This window comes from Lissotriton vulgaris, chromosome 1_2 (assembly GCF_964263255.1).
Source record: "Lissotriton vulgaris chromosome 1_2, aLisVul1.2, whole genome shotgun sequence".
In the NCBI taxonomy this organism is placed as follows: Eukaryota; Metazoa; Chordata; class Amphibia; order Caudata; family Salamandridae; genus Lissotriton; species Lissotriton vulgaris.
In genome coordinates, this window is record NC_141686.1 from 237,613,171 (window position 1) to 237,636,154 (window position 22,984).

A 22,984-nucleotide genomic window follows, 5' to 3' on the forward strand; every position below is an offset into this window, starting at 1 on the left:
GATGCACCCCTTGGTGTGTAAGTTGCTTAAAGGTGTGCGTGTTGCCAACCCTCCTCGGCCCAGGTATTCCACCATGTGGGATGTTACTAAGGTGCTTAATTTGTTGGAATCCTGGCCCAATAATGATGATTTGTCTTTAAAGCAGCTCTCTGCCAAGCTTACCATGCTGTTGTGCCTCATTTCATGTCATAGGGTCTCGGATGTCAGAGCTTTAGATTTGGCTGGTAGGATGTTTTCTCCTCAGGGTGTATCCTTTGTCATTACAAGGCGTACCAAGACCATGTCTCGCTCAGTTGAATACCCAGCTTTTCCACACAACAGCAAGCTATGTGTTCTTCAATGTCTTAAATGTTATGAGGAGCATACTATTGCGCACAGAGTTGATCCTTTGGGGCAATTGTTGATTTCTGTTCAAAAGCCATTCTAGCCAGATGCTGCTGCTACCTTAGCCAGATGGGTCAGATGGATTATGTTGGAAGCCGGCATTGACACTTCTGCTTATGGTGCGCACTCTGCTAGAGGTGCGATGGCTTCTAAAGCCTATTTACTGGGTTCCCGCTTGGAGGATATCCTGAAGGCAGCTGACTGGTCTTCAGATTCAATGTTTAAAGTGTTCTATTATAAACCGATTCCTCGTGTTTCTGATGCTGTGATTGACGAGCTTTAATTTTCGAGCTTTGAACCAGCATAATCAGAAGCCTCCGGTCCTGCCATAGAATACAAAATGTTCTAGCTATCGCGACAAGAATTTTAGATTCTATTAAGGACACGGAGGCGAGGATTATCCCACCCGTTGGGACAGTTATGCAACTGTTGTTGATTACATGACGATGTTTAACTTTTTTTATACCCAGCCTCTGAGTAATGTTGGTTGTGGGCGTTTTTCTCAAACTTCTTTTTCTGTTTTAGGAAACGACTCCAACAAGAGTTGATTGCCGCCTGTGGATTCGGCTGCTGAACCTTCCTGCTGGAGGATGAGTTCTTACTGTTCTGGATTTCTCCGTTGAGAATTACTTATGGAACTGTTTCTCTCCGTTGAGAGCTAAGACTTTTGGTTCAATGTAACGAGACTGTTCAAGACTGTTCGCGCAAAGAAAGAGGAGGCCAGATTAGTGTCTCTATACTTTATATGCTTATTAACATTGTGATTGGTTGTTGTAAGAGAGGCGTGGTTCAAAGCCTCATGGGAAATGTTGTTTTTTACATTTGTAGTTTCATTTTCATTGGCTGCTGTTTGTGCAGTAAAGAAATGAGAAAGCATAATCCTCGCCTCCGTGTCCTTAATAGAATCTAACCGCCTGATTCATGAAGCAAAATTGCACTCGCAAAGGGCAAGATTCTCAGAATCTTGCCTTTTGCGAGTGCAATTTTGGCATTTGGGATTCACAATCCCAAATGCTAAAATCGCTAATGAGGAATTAGCAAATATGCGAGGATTAGCATTTAAGGAATCTCTATTAGAGATTCCTTAAATGCTATTCATGACACTTGCAAAAATTGCGATTTAGCAAAATTGGGCCGCTCTTTACCGAGAGGTCAGACCTCTCGGTAAATAGCAAAAACATAGAAAAATGCTTTTAAAAGCATTTTTCTAAGTTGCATGTTGCACACACACATGTCCTTTGGACATGTGTGTTGTGCGCAACACCTGTTCAAATGTGCATTTTAGGGGTGCTACAGGGTGTCCTTTGGACACCCCTGGCACCCTTAAAATCGCTATCTGATTTGCGAGTAGCAAATTGCTACTCGCAAATAAGGGATACTCCCCATTCATTCCTATGGGCCTTTTGGCCCATAGGATTGAATGGGGAGAAATTCCTTTTTTGGCGAGTAGCAAATTGCTACTCGCAAATAGAGAACATGTAGGAATCGCTATTGATTTAGCAATTCCTACATGAATGCCGTTTTGCGTGTCCTCAATAGCGAGTCGCTATGATTCGCTATTAGGGCCACGCAAAACGGCCCGTACATGAATCAGGCTGTAAAATTCTTGTCGCAATAGCTAGAAAATTTTGTATTCAGGCTGGAGACTTCTGATTTTCCAAGCAAAAAATGGCTACATTTCAGCTTTCTCCGACTTGAAACTGACTCTGCTGCAATAGAAGTCAATGGGGATAATATATTCTCCAAAATCATTTTTATATCCCCCACTTTCCTGATCTAAAATGTTAGATGTGTGTAATTTAACAATACCACGAATAATGTTGAGAATCATCTAAATTTAAAAATTTTAAAAACATTTTTGTTATTATGATTGAGTTCTAGATATATTTACCTTCACCAGGCAACTCTTCCATTATTGTAGATATTCTTTATTTAGCTGATGGAGATGACAATAACAGTTCAACATCCTCCATTCAGGACTTTAGCTTGTGTGTCCGCAATTATTTTCCAGACTATTTTTATACTTTGATATTAGGCTTCCTTCTACGGAGAAAAGCCCGTCAAAAATTAGTTAGCTGAACTTCACTGCCACACTAAGTGCGAGTAAAGCCAGTGTCAACTCCATGAGAAGACAGGATGCTAACGGGATTATGCAACTATAATTTCCGCTTCTGAATCGAGACTCATCAACTATTACTTGAAAATGTTAGGGCGACTTTACCGCACTTAATACTAACAACATCTGCAGTGTTTTTATTTTATCATTTATTACGATTAAAATAATTATTATTCCTAAAAATGAAAACAAACTAACGGCGTTATTGAACAAAGGATTGTGGGTATGCAAATTTCAATTGCAAACTTCTTTAGTGTTTACGTGGACTGCAATACCATTGATAACCGGCAGAGGTCTGCAGCACTCTCGTCCATCGCCTGCATATTTATTTAAACGAGAATGTGCTCAATTCATATATTGACACATATATATTTTTTCAACATACGATTCGAAACTCAAACTGTTTCGGGCATTAAAATCAGAATAAACGAGGAAATTAGACGAACTATATACAGTTACATTCCAATAAATTGGGTTGGGACTGCTTCCTTAGAGCCAGAGACAACGATTCCACAACCCCCAACAAGGGGCTAATTATAATACAAAATACAATGATCGTCATACATTCATCACACTTATTGTTAGAGTGTCACAATTTGAAGCAATCACACTTGAAGAAAAACTAAGGGGCATATTATCAAGAACGACGTTAAAAATGATGCTACAGGACAAAAAGAAAAATATTATTTAGTACTTGGGAAAGTTACATTTCAAAACATTGTCAACAAAGTGGCTTGTGCATGGTCTTTGTGCTGGGTGAGACAGAAATGAAAAGATAAGCGTACAGAAAGATGGCTGTAAGCAGCCATTTTGAAATTGATGCCTATATTGACAAATGTTATAATAAATGTAATCAGTTCATCTTAAATGCTATTTATTATCGTATTAATGACCTCATGCATTAATATTTTTGTCTGATGATTTTATAAATCATCAAATCAAACTTTGTACTCTAACTGAATGTATGCATAAAAGAAAGATAAAAACATTACAGTAGAACAATGAACAAATAATTAACACAATATTCACCATAAAATATCCGAGATACACATAAAAACAGTATAAAAATAGCATTGCAATAAAATAATTAAGTACAATGTTTTCCATAATCCACATGAGAAAACAAACAACTTAACAGGCCCTAAGACTAACACAAAAGTTAATTTTAAAAGAATTACGAGGCATATTATCAAGAAACAGCGTTACAATTATCGCCGCTTTAGTGGCAGGAAACTGCAGCTAAAGCGGCGATAAGGGGCTTGATAATACGCCCTTGTGAATTCCCATAGAAGCCCAGGTTCTGGTGTAAACCTGGGCTTCTATGGGAATTCACAAGGGCGTATTATCAAGCCCCTTATCGCCGGTTTAGCTGCAGTTTCCTTCCGCTAAAGCGGTGATAATTGAAACATACTTTACCATACTGATCCAGCAGAAAGCTCATAATACATTTATCTCTTTAACACAATCAACGGGGCATATTATCAAGGGATTTATCTCTGCTTTTTTGGCTTTAAAAGCCAAGAAAGCGGAGATAAAGGGGCATATTATCAAGGGGGTTTGTCTCCGCTTTTTTGGCTTTAAAAGCCAAGAAAGCAGAGATAAAATTATCTCCCTATTACCTAGCTGTCGCTAACACCAGTTAGCGACAGCTAGTAGGAGGTAGCAACCATCTTGGGCCCCACTTTGCATGTCAGTGATATTTATCACTAATGACATGCAAAGTAGGCGTGCCAAGATGTTAGCGACTGAAAACAGTCGCTAACATCGCTATCTCCTATTACCAACTTTTGGAGATATTCGCGCTAAGCGCGAATATCTCCAAAAGGTAACACCTGCCCTGAGCAGTTCTTAGCCATGTTATCCAATGGGAGGTGGATAACATGGCTAAGAGCATTAGCTTGGTAATGCATGAATATCGCTGACTTTTCAGCGATATTCATTCCTTTGCGGCGATTTTTATCGCATTTGCGATAAACCTTGGTAATACCAAGGTTTATTTGCGGTAAAAATCGCCGCAGCTCAGCGGTAAATTTTTGTCTCTAACCAAGCAATACGATAATTATCGCTATTGCTTGGTAATATGCCCCAAATTTATCTCCCTATCAGCAACAGGGTGCTAACACGCAAATTCGCATGTTAGCGCCCCTTTTCTCTACGCTTCCCCTTGCATTTCTAATGAGATGCAAAGGGGGCGTTCCAGAGAAAAATAAAATGGAGAAATGTTGTTAAGCGACATTTCTCCTACTATCAAGAATTTTGCTAACCCTGTTAGTGATAATAAAAGCAGCGCTAACCGCGGTTAGCACTGCTTTTTTTACACTTGGTATTTTCCTGACTTAGCCATGATACCTAAGGAAGGTGGATATCATGGCTAAATTTGTGAGCCCCTATCATCAAGCTAACTCCAAACTTCGAGAGATTATCAATGGTTTTCCAGCGATAATCTCTCAATTGGCAGTTAGAGCGAGGATTATCACTACTGAGATAAACCTTGCTAATAGCAAGTTATCTCTGCGATAATTTCCGGCGATGTTTAGCGTTAAACAATTCGTTGCTAAGCATCGTTAGCGGTAAATATCGCTAAACATTCCTTCACATTAGACTTATTTGAATGTCTCCTATAGAAACACCATGGGGCATATTACCAACAACTAGCGATAATTATCGCTATGTTGGTTTAGCGGCGATATTTTTATCCGCGAGCTGCGGCGATTTTTATCGCTTAGGAACCTTGCTATTATAAAGGTTTATCTCCTAAGCGATAAAAATCAGCCGAAATGCATGAATATAGCTGAAAAGTCAGCAATATTCATGCATGACCGAGCTAATGCTCTTAGCCATGCTATAATTGTCATTCCCTCCTGAGGCGTGAGCCGGGGGGTCGCTGGGGCATATTATCAAGGACCGGTGTTAAAATTATCGCCGTTTTATCGGCAGGAAAGTGCCGATAAAACGGCGATAATGGGCTTGATAATACGCCCTTGTTAATTCCCATAGAAGCCGATTGGTAACATCAGAACATGGGCTTCTATGGGAATTCACAAGGGCGTATTATCAAGCCCATTATCGCCATTTTATCGGCACTTTCCTGCCGATAAAACGTCGATAATTTTCACACCAGTCCTTGATAATATGCCCCGCTGTTTTCTGTTTGTTAAAATTTAATTTGCACGTTCTTAGCAGCTGTTCTTGCAGTTTTTTAAAACACTTAGGGGCATATTACCAAGCAATAGCGATAATTATCGCTATTGCTTGGTTAGAGACAAAAATTTACAGCAGAGCTGCGGCGATTTGTACCGCAAATAAACCTTGGTATTACCAAGGTTTATCGCAAATGCGATAAAAATCACCGCAATACATGAATATCGCTGAAAAGTCAGCGATATTCATGCATTACCGAGCTAATGCTCTTAGCCATGTTATCCACCTCCCATTGGATAACATGGCTAAGAACTGCTCAGGGCAGGTGTTAGCTTCTGGAGATATTCTCGCTTAGCGCGAATATCTCCAAAAGTTGGTAATAGGAGATAGAGATGTTAGCGACTGTTTTCAGTCGCTAACATCTTGGCACGCCCACTTTGCATATCATTAGTGATAAATATCACTGACATGCAAAGTGGGGCCCAAGATGGTCGCTATCTCCTACTAGCTGTAGCTAACTGGTGTTAGCGACAGCTAGGTAATAGGGAGATAATTTTATCTCCGCTTTCTTGGCTTTTAAAGCCAAAAAAGCAGAGATAAACCCCCTTGATAATATGCCCCTTACTTCGCTGAATATTTTAACTTCCTTTGCTGAATACGAGCTCTGGTGCACTTAGCTTGAAATACAAAGCTTTGCAGCACTCACATGTCATCCCCTCCGCCTGACTACTAAGCGGTGGTGGTATTTTCTTCCCGCTCCCCTCCTGCTTGCAGGTCAGACTGCCTGTATCACCCACAAAGCCTTGCACTCCTCCTCTCCTCGCTACCTGGCGAATAAACTGAAACTCACTGGAGGCTCTAGACCATCACGTAATGTGGAAAATCTACAGCTTGAACCTCCCACTTTCAAGAAGGAAAGATCGATGGCGTAATCCTTTTCAGGCATCGCGGTGAGAATCTGGAACTCACTTCCACCTCAGCTCTGGACCACCACCTCCTCCCAGGTCTTCAAAACGGACTGCAAAGTTCTCCTCCTCCAAATACACCTCCAACAGTAATTCACACCCTCTCTATTATCTGAAGGAAGACCTCCCATTACTGAAAACTCTGGGGCATATTACCAACAACTAGCGATAATTTTTGTCTCTAACTTGTTTAGAGACAAAAATTATCGCCGCACATCGCCGATTTTTATCGCAGATAAACCTTGCTATTAGCAAGGTTTATCGCAAATGCGATAAAAAAAGGCCGCAATGCATGAATATCGCTGAAAAGTCAGCGATATTCATGCATTATCGAGCAAATGCTCTTAGCCATGTTATCCACCTACCATTGGATAACATGGCTAAGAACTGCTCAGGGCAGGTGTTAGCTTTTGGAGATATTCGCACTTAGCGCGAATATCTCCAAAAGTTGGTAATAGGAGATAGCGATGTCAGCGACTGTTTTCAGTCTCTAACATCTAGGCACGCCCACTTTGCATCTCATTAGTGATAAATATCACTGACATGCAAAGCGGGGCCCAAGATGGTCACTATCTCCTATTAGCTGTCACTAACTGGTGTTAGCGACAGCTAGGTAATAGGGAGATAATTTTATCTCCGCTTTCTTGGCTTTTAAAGCCAAAAAAGCGGAGATAAACCCCCTTGATAATATGCCCCTCTATTCTCCATGACTATGGAAGTGCCTTCCCAATGTGTTCTTGTGGTAGGAGTGTTTTCCATTTATTGCAGTATTATCCTTGTACCTGAGTTCGGTACTCTTTTGTAACATGCACACGCCACTTTTCTCTTGTAACACACTGTTTGCTACCTCTCACATTTTGTTTGCTTTTGATACTTGCACAAGTGCCACCATTGCCTACGTAACGTTTTTTCTTGTGCTTGAGTGTCTAGCATATATTGCAGTATACTACCTCAAATTGTACTTTGTTTTCTCTTGTAACCTGCACACTTGTCACTCTTTCCTCCTGTAATGCACTGTTTGCTACCTCATGTATTTTGTTTGCTCACAATTGTCACTTTTACCTCATGTAACTTACCGTCTGCTTTTGTAATTTGTTCACTTGTAATTTTCAGTGCCTTTTGTGAAGCGTTCTGACGCCTTCGGGTAAAGTCTGCGTTATATAAAAACAATAAATAAAGACAACAAAAAGCACTATGATGCGGTCAACGTCAATGCTTACCGTTTTAGCGCTTTTGTATTCTTTACTTTACGCCACGCTGCGCAGCAGGAGGCGCTGCTGAGCAACATGGGCTGATTCACAGAACTAACTTAAGACAAAATCCTAAACTTACTACTTCTGGTATTCACAGAAGTTAGGATTTTGTTTTAAGACAGGCTTAAGACAGAATCCTAACTTAAGTCTGTCTAAGTCTGTCTGAAGACAAAATCCTAACTTCTGCGAATGCCAAAAATAGTAGGTTTAGGATTTTGTATAAATTAGTTCTGTGAATCGGGCAAACACTAACACAGTCAGTAGAGCTTGCGTAGGTGAAACATATTGGCTTTTCCAGTGCCTGTTGTTTTTAGCAAAGCAGGAACAGTTTTGCATAGGATGATAGAAACTGATTGGTATTCCAGACAGACATATGGGAACGCCGAACAGAGTAGTTCCCGCCCACTTCGACCTCCGTACATAACTAAGATGGAGTCTGATTAAATTTCTGCCCCTTTCCTTCCCGACCACAAAGTTCACCCTATTAAGGAGAAAACAGGCATTGACAACATGCCTGCCAGTAAAATCTGATTCTATGGCAGGACCGGAGGCTTCTGATTATGCTTTCTCATTTCTTTACTGCACAAACAGCAGCCAATGAAAATGAAACTACAAATGTAAAAAACAACATTTCCAATGAGGCTTTGAACCACGCCTCTCTTACAACAACCAATCACAATGGTAATAAGCATATAAAGTATAGAGACACTAATCTGGCCTCCTCTTTCTTTGCTGCTCCGCAGCCCAGATAAGTGCTCCATACTTTATATGTTTATTCTGATTGCCTTGAGGCCTATGCCTTTATACATTGCCTTAGCGCGTTGTGCTGTGGTTATTCCCTGTTAATATTTACTGTGATTACATTCTTTTATGCGCGATTGATCGATCGCTCTAGCGAGTGCTGTTTGCATTGTGCCGCGCTGCTTACTGTGGTTCCCTGTATTGTGTCCGTACTGTCCTTAGACCGTGACCGGAGCTCCGCTCTGTGTCCCGAACCCCCTGAGTGGTGCGTGTTGCGCCCATAGGTTTTCCCCGTTCTCATCCCTTCTTCGCTGCTACAGCGGCCGCTTCCTAGCGGGCCGCGCTCGTGAGGGGTTTCGCCCCCCCCCTCGGGGAGAGAGACGCACGCCGGAGCCGGAGAGGCCTTGCGTGCGTCTCGGAGAGCTCGGGCACGCCGGTTTGTGCGCGCGCAGTTCTTGAAGGTGCCTGATTGACGCCCTGCCCCTGGCTGTAGTGGGGATCAACACAGCATTGGCCAGGAGCCGAGGGCGATTTCTGGAATCGATTGGCAGCGTTTTTTCACTGATTCGAGCAACGGAGCCTTTCTGCTATTAACCCTTGCCTTCCTGTGATTCAGGAGGCATTCCTACAATTTTTGAAGGCCCTTTCAGTCTCTTGGAAGGGGCTACTCCCTCCATTAGTCCTAGATTGGGACTTTATTTTATATTCTTCTTGGTATTTCCGGCTCCTGCGCCCGGCACTCCCCAATTTCGACGCCCCTGCCTGGGCTGGTTCATAGCTTCCCTCTGGGGATTGGAGTTTGGAATTGCTAATTCCTTGTAATTATGGCAGACACTGAGTACTGCGAGGAGGAGGATGCTGCGTATGAATACCAGGGTCAGCAGGATTTCTATGAAGGAGAATCCATGGAAGATATCATTGATAAAAAATTAGATGCCAAATTGGGCAAAGCCCTTTCATCGGCCCTCCTCCCCTTGGCCAAGAAATTGGAATTACTGGTCCCTGGTAAGCCTCTGTTCCTTCCCAACAAAGACTCTCCTCGTCCCCCCCCCTAAGAAGGTGGCACTTGACCCGGCCTGGCCCCGTGCCCAATCGTATGAAAAGATTTACAAATCAAAAGAATCCCTCTCCACTGACAAACCTGTGACCCCCCCCCCCACTCCCCCCCTAAATGACACCACCACTGATACGGGCACCGATACTGATTCATCGGATACCACCCCCCGCAAACGCACTAAGAAGCGTAAGCATACCTCTCCGGTCACCCCTTCTCCCTTTTCCTTTGACCCAACTGATATTGTCCACCCCAGGTCCTCAGACTGGGTTCCCCCTCCTGCTGTGGCGGCCTATCTGGAGGCTCACCTCCATAAAGGGTTTGATAAAGAGGTTCGCTCCCGCCTTAAGTCCGAGTGTCCCCATCCCGATTTACCCCACAAAGTGACAGTTACACCGAACATAGACCCCTCCATGACCACCTTTCTGAAGAAATATAAGAAGGACCCCAAGAAAGGGATTGATCGCGCGCTCAGAGCGTGCCAAGATAAGGTCCTGGACCTTTCGGCCCTTTGGCCAAAATCCTGGAGTTAGCCCTTCAGGCACAAGAGACTGGTGATGCCATCCACCCGGAAGTTTTGGCGGGCTGGGCTCAATGAGCCATTTGTATGCTGGGAAACGCAAACTGCGCTCTTGCCTCTGAACGACGGAAGTCGGTCCTTCTTCGAATCGACCCTCAATTGGTGGAGTTGGCTTCTTCTGAGCCGGGTCCTTTGGCGGGGGGACAATTGTTTGGTGACAATTTTGTTAAGGACATTGCAAAGTTTGTCAATACTTTTGCGTCCCTAAACAAGTCTCAGGCCTCACTGAAGCGTGTGTTACATCAGATTTCTGGTAGGGCCGGGCGTGGCAGAGGACGCTCGACCGGCCGCTACTCAAATTCCGGTCCTCAAAGAGGGTACGCCCCTAGACATGGCAGAGGGTACAAGCAAGAACGGGACCATGCCGGATTTTACCCGTCAAGATCCCGCGGCTTCAGGGGCCGCTATAACAGAGGGGTCAACGGAGGCTACAAAAACTTCGATAATCAGTCTTCCGGTAAGTCCCTCACTTCCTTTGATACCGCTAGGGGGAAGGTTGCAGCATTTTGTCATGAATTGGACAAGTCTCACTGCAGATGTTTGGGTCCTTTGGACCGTCCAGGGCTACGAAATAGAGATGGTGGCCTGCCCCCTGCAACCCTTTCCCCCTCGCCCTCTCCTTTTTTCCCATCTCGAATAGAGTTTTATAGACTCAGAACTGGACGAGCTTTTGACAAAACAGGCCATTGCTGTAGGACCCTTCATTCCAGGGGGCTTCTGCAGCAACGTCTTTCTTGTGCAAAAGAAAGGAGGCGGCCAGCGCCTTGTGTTAAATCTGAGGGAATTCAACCCCTTTGTTACGTATCGCCACTTCAAGATGGAAGGCATCCATCTTTTACGAGACCTTCTGTTGGAGAACGACTGGATGGTCCGATTGGACCTGAAAGATGCCTATCTGACAGTCCCCATCTGCCCATCTCATCAAATGTTTTTGCAATTCCCTTGGAAAGGGCGTTGGTTTCGTTACAAGGTGCTTCCCTTCGGGCTGTCCTCAGCCCCTTGGGTGTTCACCAAACTGCTCAAGCCGGTGATCTCTCGCCTTCGAGAGATGGGTATGCGTCTTATTGTCTACCTAGACGACATGCTACTCCTGGCTCAGGACCGGTCCCTCCTTCTCACTCACCTGGAGTGGACGACGTCCTTGTTGCAGGATCTGGGATTCGTGATCAATACCAAGAAATCGGTGCTGATACCGAATCAACGGATGGAATTCCTGGGCTTCCTGATAGACTCGGTCTCAGCCCAACTTCTCCTTCCCCTTCAAAAGATCAGGTCCATCAAGAGGGAGATAGCATCCACCTTGGCCAAGGAGAAGATTTCCTTGCGGGTGCTCGCGCGGATTGTAGGCCTTCTGGCCTCGTCGATTCAAGCCATCTTCCCCGGCCCCCTGCACTACAGAGCTCTACAGAGACTGAAAATCTTTTACCTTCAGAGGAATTTTCATTACGATCACTTGATTCCTCTTTCCCCCGAGTCCGGGGAGGAACTTCAGTGGTGGCTGGACCACATGTTAGCCTGGAACGGCCGAGCTATCTTCGGCGCAGCCCCAGATGTGGTGGTCGAATCAGACGCCAGTCAATGGGGCTGGGGCGCTCGCTGTGGAGAATTTACCACAGGAGGACGGTGGTCAGCAGACGAACTCTCACTTCACATCAACTGTCTAGAGTTGCTGGCAGGGTCCTTTGCCATCAGGTCTATCTCACCGCTGAAGAGCAATTGTTGTATACTCCTTCGGATGGACAATGTCTCCGCGGTGAGATACATCAACCGATTAGGAGGGACGAGATCCCGGATGTAAGTCCACATTGCGAAGGAATTCTGGCACTTCTGCCTGGATCGCAAGATCTCCGTGGTGGCGGAATACCTTCCGGGGAAATTCAATCAGGTGGCGGACTGGAACTCCTGATTTCTCCAGCACTCCAGCGATTGGAGGCTCCACCCATTGTTGTTCTCTCGGATCATGACTATGCGAGGCCCATGCCAGATAGACCTGTTTGCCTCTCGCCTCAATGCCCATCTTCCCCTGTTTTTCAGTTGGAGACCGGACCCACTGGCAATGGGGACAGACGCATTCCTTCACCATGGGGGGCAGCAGAGGAATTATGCGTTTCCACCATTTGCGCTGATCCCGAGAGTAGCGGCGTTGCTACGCCGACAGGAGGCAACAGTAGTGTTGGTGACCCCATTCTGGTCAACTCAGTCGTGGTTTCCCACACTGTTGGAGTTGTCAGTAGATCTCCCCTTCCGGCTCCCAGTCTTTCCAACGCTTCTGCAGGACCCAGTGGGGGCGTGCCATCCATTGGTCCTGCAGAACCAATTGACCTTGCTGGTGTGGACGCTCTCCGGAGACATGAACGCCGTGCAGGCCTTTCACAAGAGGCTTCCAGTTTTATGCAGCAAGCGTGGGCTCCTTCCACCCGGAAACGATACTCTGCATCTTGGAAGAAGTGGGTGGGTTGGTGCCTTTCAAAACAGGTGGATCCCGTGGGATCAAATGTGACTGAGGTGCTTAATTTTTTATCTGATTGTGCAACCTCGGGCCTGGCTTACAGGTCAGTTAATAATTTCAGGTCTGCTATTTCTGCTGGTCACGACCACATCGACGGTAAACCTGTGGGGATGCACCCCTTGGTGTGTAAGTTGCTTAAAGGTGTGCGTGTTGCCAACCTTCCTCGGCCCAGGTATTCCACCATGTGGGATGTTACTAAGGTGCTTAATTTGTTGGAATCCTGGCCCAATAATGATGATTTGTCTTTAAAGCAGCTCTCTGCCAAGCTTACCATGCTGTTGTGCCTCATTTCATGTCATAGGGTCTCGGATGTCAGAGCTTTAGATTTGGCTGGTAGGATGTTTTCTCCTCAGGGTGTATCCTTTGTCATTACAAGGCGTACCAAGACCATGTCTCGCTCAGTTAAATACCCAGCTTTTCCACACAACAGCAAGCTATGTGTTCTTCAATGTCTTAAATGTTATGAGGAGCGTACTATTGCGCACAGAGTTGATCCTTTGGGGCAATTGTTGATTTCTGTTCAAAAGCCATTCAAGCCAGATGCTGCTGCTACCTTAGCCAGATGGGTCAGATGGATTATGTTGGAAGCCGGCATTGACACTTCTGCTTATGGTGCGCACTCTGCTAGAGGTGCGATGGCTTCTAAAGCCTATTTACTGGGTTCCCGCTTGGAGGATATCCTGAAGGCAGCTGACTGGTCTTCAGATTCAATGTTTAAAGTGTTCTATTATAAACCGATTCCTCGTGTTTCTGATGCTGTGATTGACGAGCTTTAATTTTCGAGCTTTGAACCAGCATAATCAGAAGCCTCCGGTCCTGCCATAGAATACAAAATGTTCTAGCTATCGCGACAAGAATTTTAGATTCTATTAAGGACACGGAGGCGAGGATTATCCCACCCGTTGGGACAGTTATGCAACTGTTGTTGATTACATGAACAAAACAAATCAAACTCAGACACACTTCGGACTGTAATACAAGCTCAGTAATATATGCTATCAAGTGTCCGTGTGGCCTAGTATATGTTGGCCGCACCACAAGGAAAATCAAAGTCAGGATCACGGAACACAAATCAAACATTAGGTTAGGAAATGATAAATCTAGCTTGGCGCAACACTGGAAGGAGAGGCAACACACCATTCCCCAACTTAGATTCACTGTACTGGAGCGGGTGTTGGTCGAGCCCCATGTGGATCCCAATACACGTATAGCCCAAAGGGAAACATTTTGGATGAGGCATTTGAACACCGTGAAACCGGGAGGGCTGAATGATAAGATTGAATTTGCATGTTTTCTATGAATCTATTGCTACTGTGGTATCATCAAGTTGTGAATACAGGATTAAGTGGTGATAAGGTGCGTCCAATATGAGTATACACACACATGCCTTCCGTAGTATTATGATTCCCTCAGCAATTTAGCAGAGGAAGTTCACAATCCAATATTATTTCTTTTTATTTTTATTTGCATTTCATTTCGTTTTATTTTATTTTATTTTGGCATTACATTTATTGCAGATTTAAATGATCTGGCACATTGTTATAATGAGGGCATGTAGATGATCTGGCGCGTTGTTTAAATGAGGACACGATGATTGTCTGGTACAAACTCGATCATAAAATCAGAGGTAGCTGCAGAGAATAATGGGCGCTTAACATACATTTCTTTTGGCATATGAGTGTTAGAACCAACTAAAATCTCTCTCACAAGTCCGGTCTGTTGACACTGGAATAATGAAGGGTAAAGTAAAGGTTAGTCCGTCGTTAGTGTTGAGCAGGTTTTGGCAATCGGATGGGAGGGGATAGGAGAGACGGTGGTCCGTCGTTAGTGTTGAACGTTATATACGCTCAACCACGCAGCGCCGAGGCATGGCGTGTTTTCAAACGTGCAGGAAGGACACAGCCGATAATAGCGGTTTGAAGAAAACTCAGGTAAGAGCGAGGATGGTCCGCATTAACGAGTCATTCGGAGATTAAATTACGAGACACGTTAAACGTGCGCTAACAGTAAAGAGGTCTGGGTGGCTTTTTGTTTTGACAGGCAGAACCCCGAACATAAATCTATCAGGGTTGTGTGGAAAAGAATCGAGTGAGTATACATTTGTTATACGCACATATTGGTGCTCAGACATTGGTGGTCGATCTTTGTGCTTAGTAACCATATTGGCAATGGTTTGGTTTTAGTTATAGATTTTGTTGTGACAGACGAATTTCATCAGGAGTGAATACACCCGCCTGGAGGGTATGTGTATCGTTGATTTCTTTTCATTTTACCTATGTTTTACCATTTTGGTACTGGTGGAGGTATGCACACGTTGGAAGCACACTATCAAACTTAATGGCATGTATAGGGTTTCACCACGAAAGCGTAGCACATGAACACCCATTGTGCACTGGTTAGACCTGGGTAACCTCAAATTTAATTGCATGATTACGTTTAAGATGTATTCATCACGTGGAGTATTACTTAAAAACAGATGTGGAGAGATATATGTAATACATGTGTACATAACATGGTCTAATTTTATGAAAAATTGTTTTTTTGTTAGAACGTGTCCCCTGACGAAGATGCTGAGGCATCGAAATGCATTGGGAGTCGTCGCAATACACATTATGTCATTTTTAAAGTAGCTGTGCATGATATAAGAAAAGATGTACAATGTTTGCAATGAATTGAAATTGTGAATATGTATGTAAACACGTTGAAAAATCAATAGTAAATGACTGATAAATCAGTATAAGTCCAGTTGTTATACTGCTCATGCTATTTTATTTAAGCGCTTGAGACAAATATTGATGGTTGAAGAACAATTGCTGTTATGTTGATACCATATTTTGAACACTGAGTAGGGATCCGATTAACATGAACACATGATAAGATGGAGAAGTGAACTAAAATAAATCATTGCACTTGTGCAAGGTCGAACAGTGCATTCCCACACAAGACACAAGAGTGTCAGGATGTTCAGTTATGTATGAACCTGACAGGGGTTAGTCAGGTAGAAGTAGGATTGCACCGATTTGTTTAAGAAGAACACTAGGATTAAAATTGAGAAAATAAAGGGGTGTGCGGGCTACAATCACATTTTTTTAACTTTTTTTATACCCAGCCTCTGAATAATGTTGGTTGTGGGCGTTTTTCTCAAACTTCTTTTTCTGTTTTAGGAAACGACTCCAACAAGAGTTGATTGCCGCCTGTGGATTCGGCTGCTGAACCTTCCTGCTGGAGGATGAGTTCTTACTGTTCTGGATTTCTCCGTTGAGAATTACTTATGGAACTGTTTCTCTCCGTTGAGAGCTAAGACTTTTGGTTCAATGTAACGAGACTGTTCAAGACTGTTCGCGCAAAGAAAGAGGAGGCCAGATTAGTGTCTCTATACTTTATATGCTTATTACCATTGTGATTGGTTGTTGTAAGAGAGGCGTGGTTCAAAGCCTCATGGGAAATGTTTTTTACATTTGTAGTTTCATTTTCATTGGCTGCTGTTTGTGCAGTAAAGAAATGAGAAAGCATAATCCTCGCCTCCGTGTCCTTAATAGAATCTAACCGCCTGATTCATGAAGCAAAATTGCACTCGCAAAGGGCAAGATTCTCAGAATCTTGCCTTTTGCGAGTGCAATTTTGGCATTTGGGATTCACAATCCCAAATGCTAAAATCGCTAATGAGGAATTAGCAAATATGCGAGGATTAGCATTTAAGGAATCTCTATTAGAGATTCCTTAAATGCTATTCATGACACTTGCAAAAATTGCGATTTAGCAAAATTGGGCCGCTATTTACCGAGAGGTCAGACCTCTCGGTAAATAGCAAAAACATAGAAAAATGCTTTTAAAAGCATTTTTCTAAGTTGCATGTTGCACACACACATGTCCTTTGGACATGTGTGTTGTGCGCAACACCTGTTCAAATGTGCATTTTAGGGGTGCTACAGGGTGTCCTTTGGACACCCTTGGCACCCTTAAAATCGCTATCTGATTTGCGAGTAGCAAATTGCTACTCGCAAATAAGGGATACTCCCCATTCATTCCTATGGGCCAGAAATTCCTTTTTTGGCGAGTAGCAAATAGCTACTCGCAAATAGAGAACATGTAGGAATCGCTATTGATTTAGCAATTCCTACATGAATGCCGTTTTGCGTGTCCTCTATAGCGAGTCGCTATGATTCGCTATTAGGGCCACGCAAAACGGCCCGTACATGAATCAGGCTGTAAAATTCTTGTCGCAATAGCTAGAAAATTTTGTATTCAGGCTGGAGACTTCTGATTTTCCAAGCAAAAAATGGCTACATTTCAGCTTTCTCCGACTTGAAACTGACTCTGCTGCAATAGAAGTCAATGGGGATAATATATTCTCCAAAATCATTTTTTATATCCCCCACTTTCCTGATCTAAAATGTTAAATGTGTGTAATTTAACAATACCACGAATAATGTTGAGAAACATCTAAATTTAAACATTTTAAAAACATTTTTGTTATAAAGATTGAGTTCTAGATATATTTACCTTCACCAGGCAACTCTTCCATTATTGTAGATATTCTTTATTTAGCTGATGGAGATGACAATAACAGTTCAACATCCTCCATTCAGGACTTTAGCTTGCTTGTCCGCAATTATTTTCCAGACTATTTTTATACTTTGATATTAGGCTTCCTTCTACGGAGAAAAGCCCGTCAAAAGTTAGTTAGCTGAACTTCACTGCCACACTAAGTGCGAGTAAAGCCAGTGTCAACTCCATGAGAGGACAGGATGCTAACGGGAGTATGCAACTATAATGTCCGCGTCTGAATCGAGACTCATCAACTATTACTTGAAAATGTTAGGGCGACTTTACCGCACTGAATACTAACAACATCTGCAGTGTTTTTATTTTATCATTTATTACGATTAAAATAATTTTTATTCCTAAAAATGAAAACAAACTAACGGCGTTATTGAACAAAGGATTGTGGGTATACAAATTTCAATTGCAAACTTCTTTAGTGTTTACGTGGACTGCAATACCATTGATAACCGGCAGAGGTCTGCAGCACTCTCGTCCATCGCCTGCATATTTATTTAAACGAGAATGTGCTCAATTCATATATTGACACATATATATTTTTTTAACATACGATTCGAAACTCAAACTGTTTCGGGCATTAAAATCAGAATAAACGAGGAAATTAGACGAACTATATACAGTTACATTCCAATAAATTGGGTTGGGACTGCTTCCTCAGGAGCCAGAGACAACGATTCCACAACCCCCAACAAGGAGCTAATTATAATACAAAATACAATGAACGTCATACATTCATCACACTTATTGTTAGAGTGTCACAATTTGAAGCAATCACACTTGAAGAAAAACTAAGGGGCATATTATCAAGAACGACGTTAAAAATGATGCTACAGGACAAAAAGAAAAATATTATTTAGTACTTGGGAAAGTTACATTTCAAAACATTGTCAACAAAGTGGCTTGTGCATGGTCTTTGTGCTGGGTGAGACAGAAATGAAAAGATAAACGTACAGAAAGATGGCTGTAAGCAGCCATTTTGAAATTGATGCCTATATTGACAAATGTTAAAATAAATGTAATCAGTTCATCTTAAATGCTATTTATTATCGTATTAATGACCTCATGCATTAATATTTTTGCCTGATGATCTTTTTAAATCATCAATTCAAACTTTGTACTCTAACTGAATGTATGCATAAAAGAAAGATAAAAGCAACATTACAGTAGAACAATGAACAAATAATTAACACAATATTCACCATAAAATATCCGAGATACACATAAAAACAGTATAAAAATAGCATTGCAATAAAATAATTAAGTACAATCTTTTCCATGATCCACATGAGAAAACAAACAACTTAACAGGCCCTAAGACTAACACTAAAGTTAATTTTAAAAGAATTACGGGGCATATTATCAAGAAACAGCGTTACAATTATCGCCGCTTTAGCGGCAGGAAACTGCAGCTAAAGCGGCAATAAGGGGCTTGATAATACGCCCTTGTGAATTCCCATAGAAGCCCAGGTTCTGGTGTAAACCTGGGCTTCTATGGGAATTCACAAGGGCGTATTATCAAGCCCCTTATCGCTGCTTTAGCTGCAGTTTCCTTCCGCTAAAGCGGTGATAATTGAAACGTACTTTACCATACTGATCCAGCAGAAAGCTCATAATACATTTATCTCTTTAACACAATCAACAGGGCATATTATCAAGGGATTTATCTCTGCTTTTTTGGCTTTAAAAGCCAAGAAAGCGGAGATAAAGGGGCATATTTTCAAGGGGGTTTATCCCCGCTTTTTTGGCTTTAAAAGCCAAGAAAGCAGAGATAAAATTATCTCCCTATTACCTAGCTGTCGCTAACACCAGTTAGCGACAGCTAGTAGGAGGTAGCAACCATCTTGGGCCCCACTTTGCATGTCACTGATATTTATCACTAATGACATGCAAAGTAGGCGTGCCAAGATGTTAGCGACTGAAAACAGTCGCTAACATCGCTATCTCCTATTACCAACTTTTGGTGATATTCGCGCTAAGCGCGAATATCTCCAAAAGCTAACACCTGCCCTGAGCAGTTCTTAGCCATGTTATCCAATGGGAGGTGGATAACATGGCTAAGAGCATTAGCTTGGTAATGCATGAATATCGCTGACTTTTCAGCGATATTCATTCATTTGCGGCGATTTTTATCGCATTTGCGATAAACCTTGGTAATACCAAGGTTTATTTGCGGTAAAAATCGCCGCAGCTCAGCGGTAAATTTTTGTCTCTAACCAAGCAATAGCGATAATTATCGCTATTGCTTGGTAATATGGCCCAAAATTATCTCCCTATCAGCAACAGGGTGCTAAAACGCAAATTCGCATGTTAGCGCCCCTTTTCTCTACGCTTCCCCTTGCATTTCTAATGAGATGCAAAGGGGGCGTTCCCGAGAAAAATAAAATGGAGAAATGTTGTTAAGCGACATTTCTCCTACTATCAAGAATTTCGCTAACCCTGTTAGTGATAATAAAAGCAGCGCTAACCGCGGTTAGCACTGCTTTTTTTACACTTGGGATTTTCCTGACTTAGCCATGATACCTAAGGAAGGTGGATATCATGGCTAAATTTGTGAGCCCCTATCATCAAGCTAACTCCAAACTTCGAGAGATTATCAATCGTTTTCCAGCGATAATCTCTCAATTGGCAGTTAGAGCGAGGATTATCACTACTGAGATAAACCTTGCTAATAGCAAGTTATCTCTGCGATAATTTCCGGCGATGTTTAGCGTTAAACAATTCGTTGCTAAGCATCGTTAGCGGTAAATATCGCTAAACATTCCTTCACATTAGACTTATTTGAATGTCTCCTATAGAAACTCCAAGGGGCATATTACCAACAACTAGCGATAATTATCGCTATGTTGGTTTAGCGGCGATATTTTTATCCGCGAGCTGCGGCGATTTTTATCGCTTTGGAACCTTGCTATTATAAAGGTTTATCTCCTAAGCGATAAAAATCGGCCGAAATGCATGAATATAGCTGAAAAGTCAGCAATATTCATGCATTACCGAGCTAATGCTCTTAGCCATGTTATAATTGTCATTCCCTCCTGAGGCGTGAGCCGGGGTGTCGCTGGGGCATATTATCAAAGACCGGTGTTAAAATTATCGCCGTTTTATCGGCAGGAAAGTGCCGATAAAACGGCGATAATGAGCTTGATAATACGCCCTTGTTAATTCCCATAGAAGCCCATGGTAACATCAGAACATGGGCTTCATTCCCTCCTGACGCTGTTTTCTGTTTGTTAAAATTTAATTTGCACGTTCTTAGCAGCTGTTCTTGCAACTTTTTAAAACACTTAGGGGCATATTACCAAGCAATAGCGATAATTATCGCTGTTGCTTAGTTAGAGACAAAAATTTACAGCAGAGCTGCGGCGATTTGTACCGCGAATAAACCTTGGTATTACCAAGGTTTATCGCAAATGCGATAAAAATCGCCGCAGTACATGAATATCGCTGAAAAGTCAGCGATATTCATGCATTACCGAGCTAATGCTCTTAGCCATGTTATCCACCTCCCATTGGATAACATGGCTAAGACCTGCTCAGGGCAGGTGTTAGCTTTTGGAGATATTCTCGCTTAGCGCGAATATCTCCAAAAGTTGGTAATAGGAGATAGAGAAGTTAGCGACTGTTTTCAGTCGCTAACATCTTGGCATGCCCACTTTGCATATCATTAGTGATAAATATCACTGACATGCAAAGTGGGGCCCAAGATGGTCGCTATCTCCTACTAGCTGTAGCTAACTGGTGTTAGCGACAGCTAGGTAATAGGGAGATAATTTTATCTCCGCTTTCTTGGCTTTTAAAGCCAAAAAAGCAGAGATAAACCCCCTTGATAATATGCCCCTTACTTCGCTGAATATTTTAACTTCCTTTGCTGAATACGAGCTCTGGTGCACTTAGCTTGAAATACAAAGCTTTGCAGCACTCACATGTCATCCCCTCCGCCTGACTACTAAGCGGTGGTGGTATTTTCTTCCCGCTCCCCTCCTGCTTGCAGGTCAGACTGCCTGTATCACCCACAAAGCCTTGCACTCCTCCTCTCCTCGCTACCTGGCGAATAAACTGAAACTCACTGGAGGCTCTAGACCATCACGTAATGTGGAAAATCTACAGCTTGAACCTCCCACTTTCAAGAAGGAAAGATCGATGGCGTAATCCTTTTCAGGCATCGCGGTGAGAATCTGGAACTCACTTCCACCTCAGCTCTGGACCACCACCTCCTCCCAGGTCTTCAAAACGGACTGCAAAGTTCTCCTCCTCCAAATACACCTCCAACAGTAATTCACACCCTCTCTATTATCTGAAGGAAGACCTCCCATTACTGAAAACTCTATTCTCCATGACTATGGAAGTGCCTTCCCAATGTGTTCTTGTGGTAGGAGTGTTTTCCATTTATTGCAGTATTATCCTTGTACCTGAGTTGGGTACTTTTGTAACATGCACACGCCACTTTTCTCTTGTAACACACTGTTTGCTACCTCTCACATTTTGTTTGCTTTTGATACTTGCACAAGTGCCACCATTGCCTACGTAACATTTTTTCTTGTGCTTGAGTGTCTAGCTTATATTGCAGTATACTACCTCAAATTGTACTTTGTTTTCTCTTGTAACCTGCACACTTGTCACTCTTTCCTCCTGTAATGCACTGTTTGCTACCTCATGTATTTTGTTTGCTCACAATTGTCACTTTTACCTCATGTAACTTAAGGTCTGCTTTTGTAATTTGTTCACTTGTAATTTTCAGTGCCTTTTGTGAAGCGCTCTGACGCCTTCGGGTAAAATCTGCGTCATATAAAAACAATAAATAAAGACAACAAAAAGCACTATGATGCGGTCAACGTCAATGCTTACCGTTTTAGCGCTTTTGTATTCTTTACTTTACGCCACGCTGCGCAGCAGGAGGCGCTGCTGAGCAACATGGGCTGATTCACAGAACTAACTTAAGACAAAATGCTAAACTTACTACTTTTGGTATTCACAGAAGTTAGGATTTTGTCTTAAAACAGACTTAAGACAGAATCCTAACTTAAGTCTGTCTAAGTCTGTCTGAAGACAAAATCCTAACTTCTGCGAATGCCAAAAATAGTAGGTTTAGGATTTTGTATAAATTAGTTCTGTGAATCGGGCAAACACTAACACAGTCAGTAGAGCTTGCGTAGGTGAAACATATTGGCTTTTCCAGTGCCTGTTGTTTTTAGCAAAGCAGGAACAGTTTTGCATAGGATGATAGAAACTGATTGGTATTCCAGACAGACATATGGGAACGCCGTTCAGAGTAGTTCCCGCCCACTTCGACCTCCGTACATAACTAAGATGGAGTCTGATTAAATTTCTGCCCCTTTCCTTCCCGACCACAAAGTTCACCCTATTAAGGAGAAAACAGGCATTGACAACATGCCTGCCAGTAAAATCTGATTATATGGCAGGACCGGAGGCTTCTGATTATGCTTTCTCATTTCTTTACTGCACAAACAGCAGCCAATGAAAATGAAACTACAAATGTAAAAAACAACATTTCCAATGAGGCTTTGAACCACGCCTCTCTTACAACAACCAATCACAATGGTAATAAGCATATAAAGTATAGAGACACTAATCTGGCCTCCTCTTTCTTTGCTGCTCCGCAGCCCAGATAAGTGCTCCATACTTTATATGTTTATTCTGATTGCCTCGAGGCCTATGCCTTT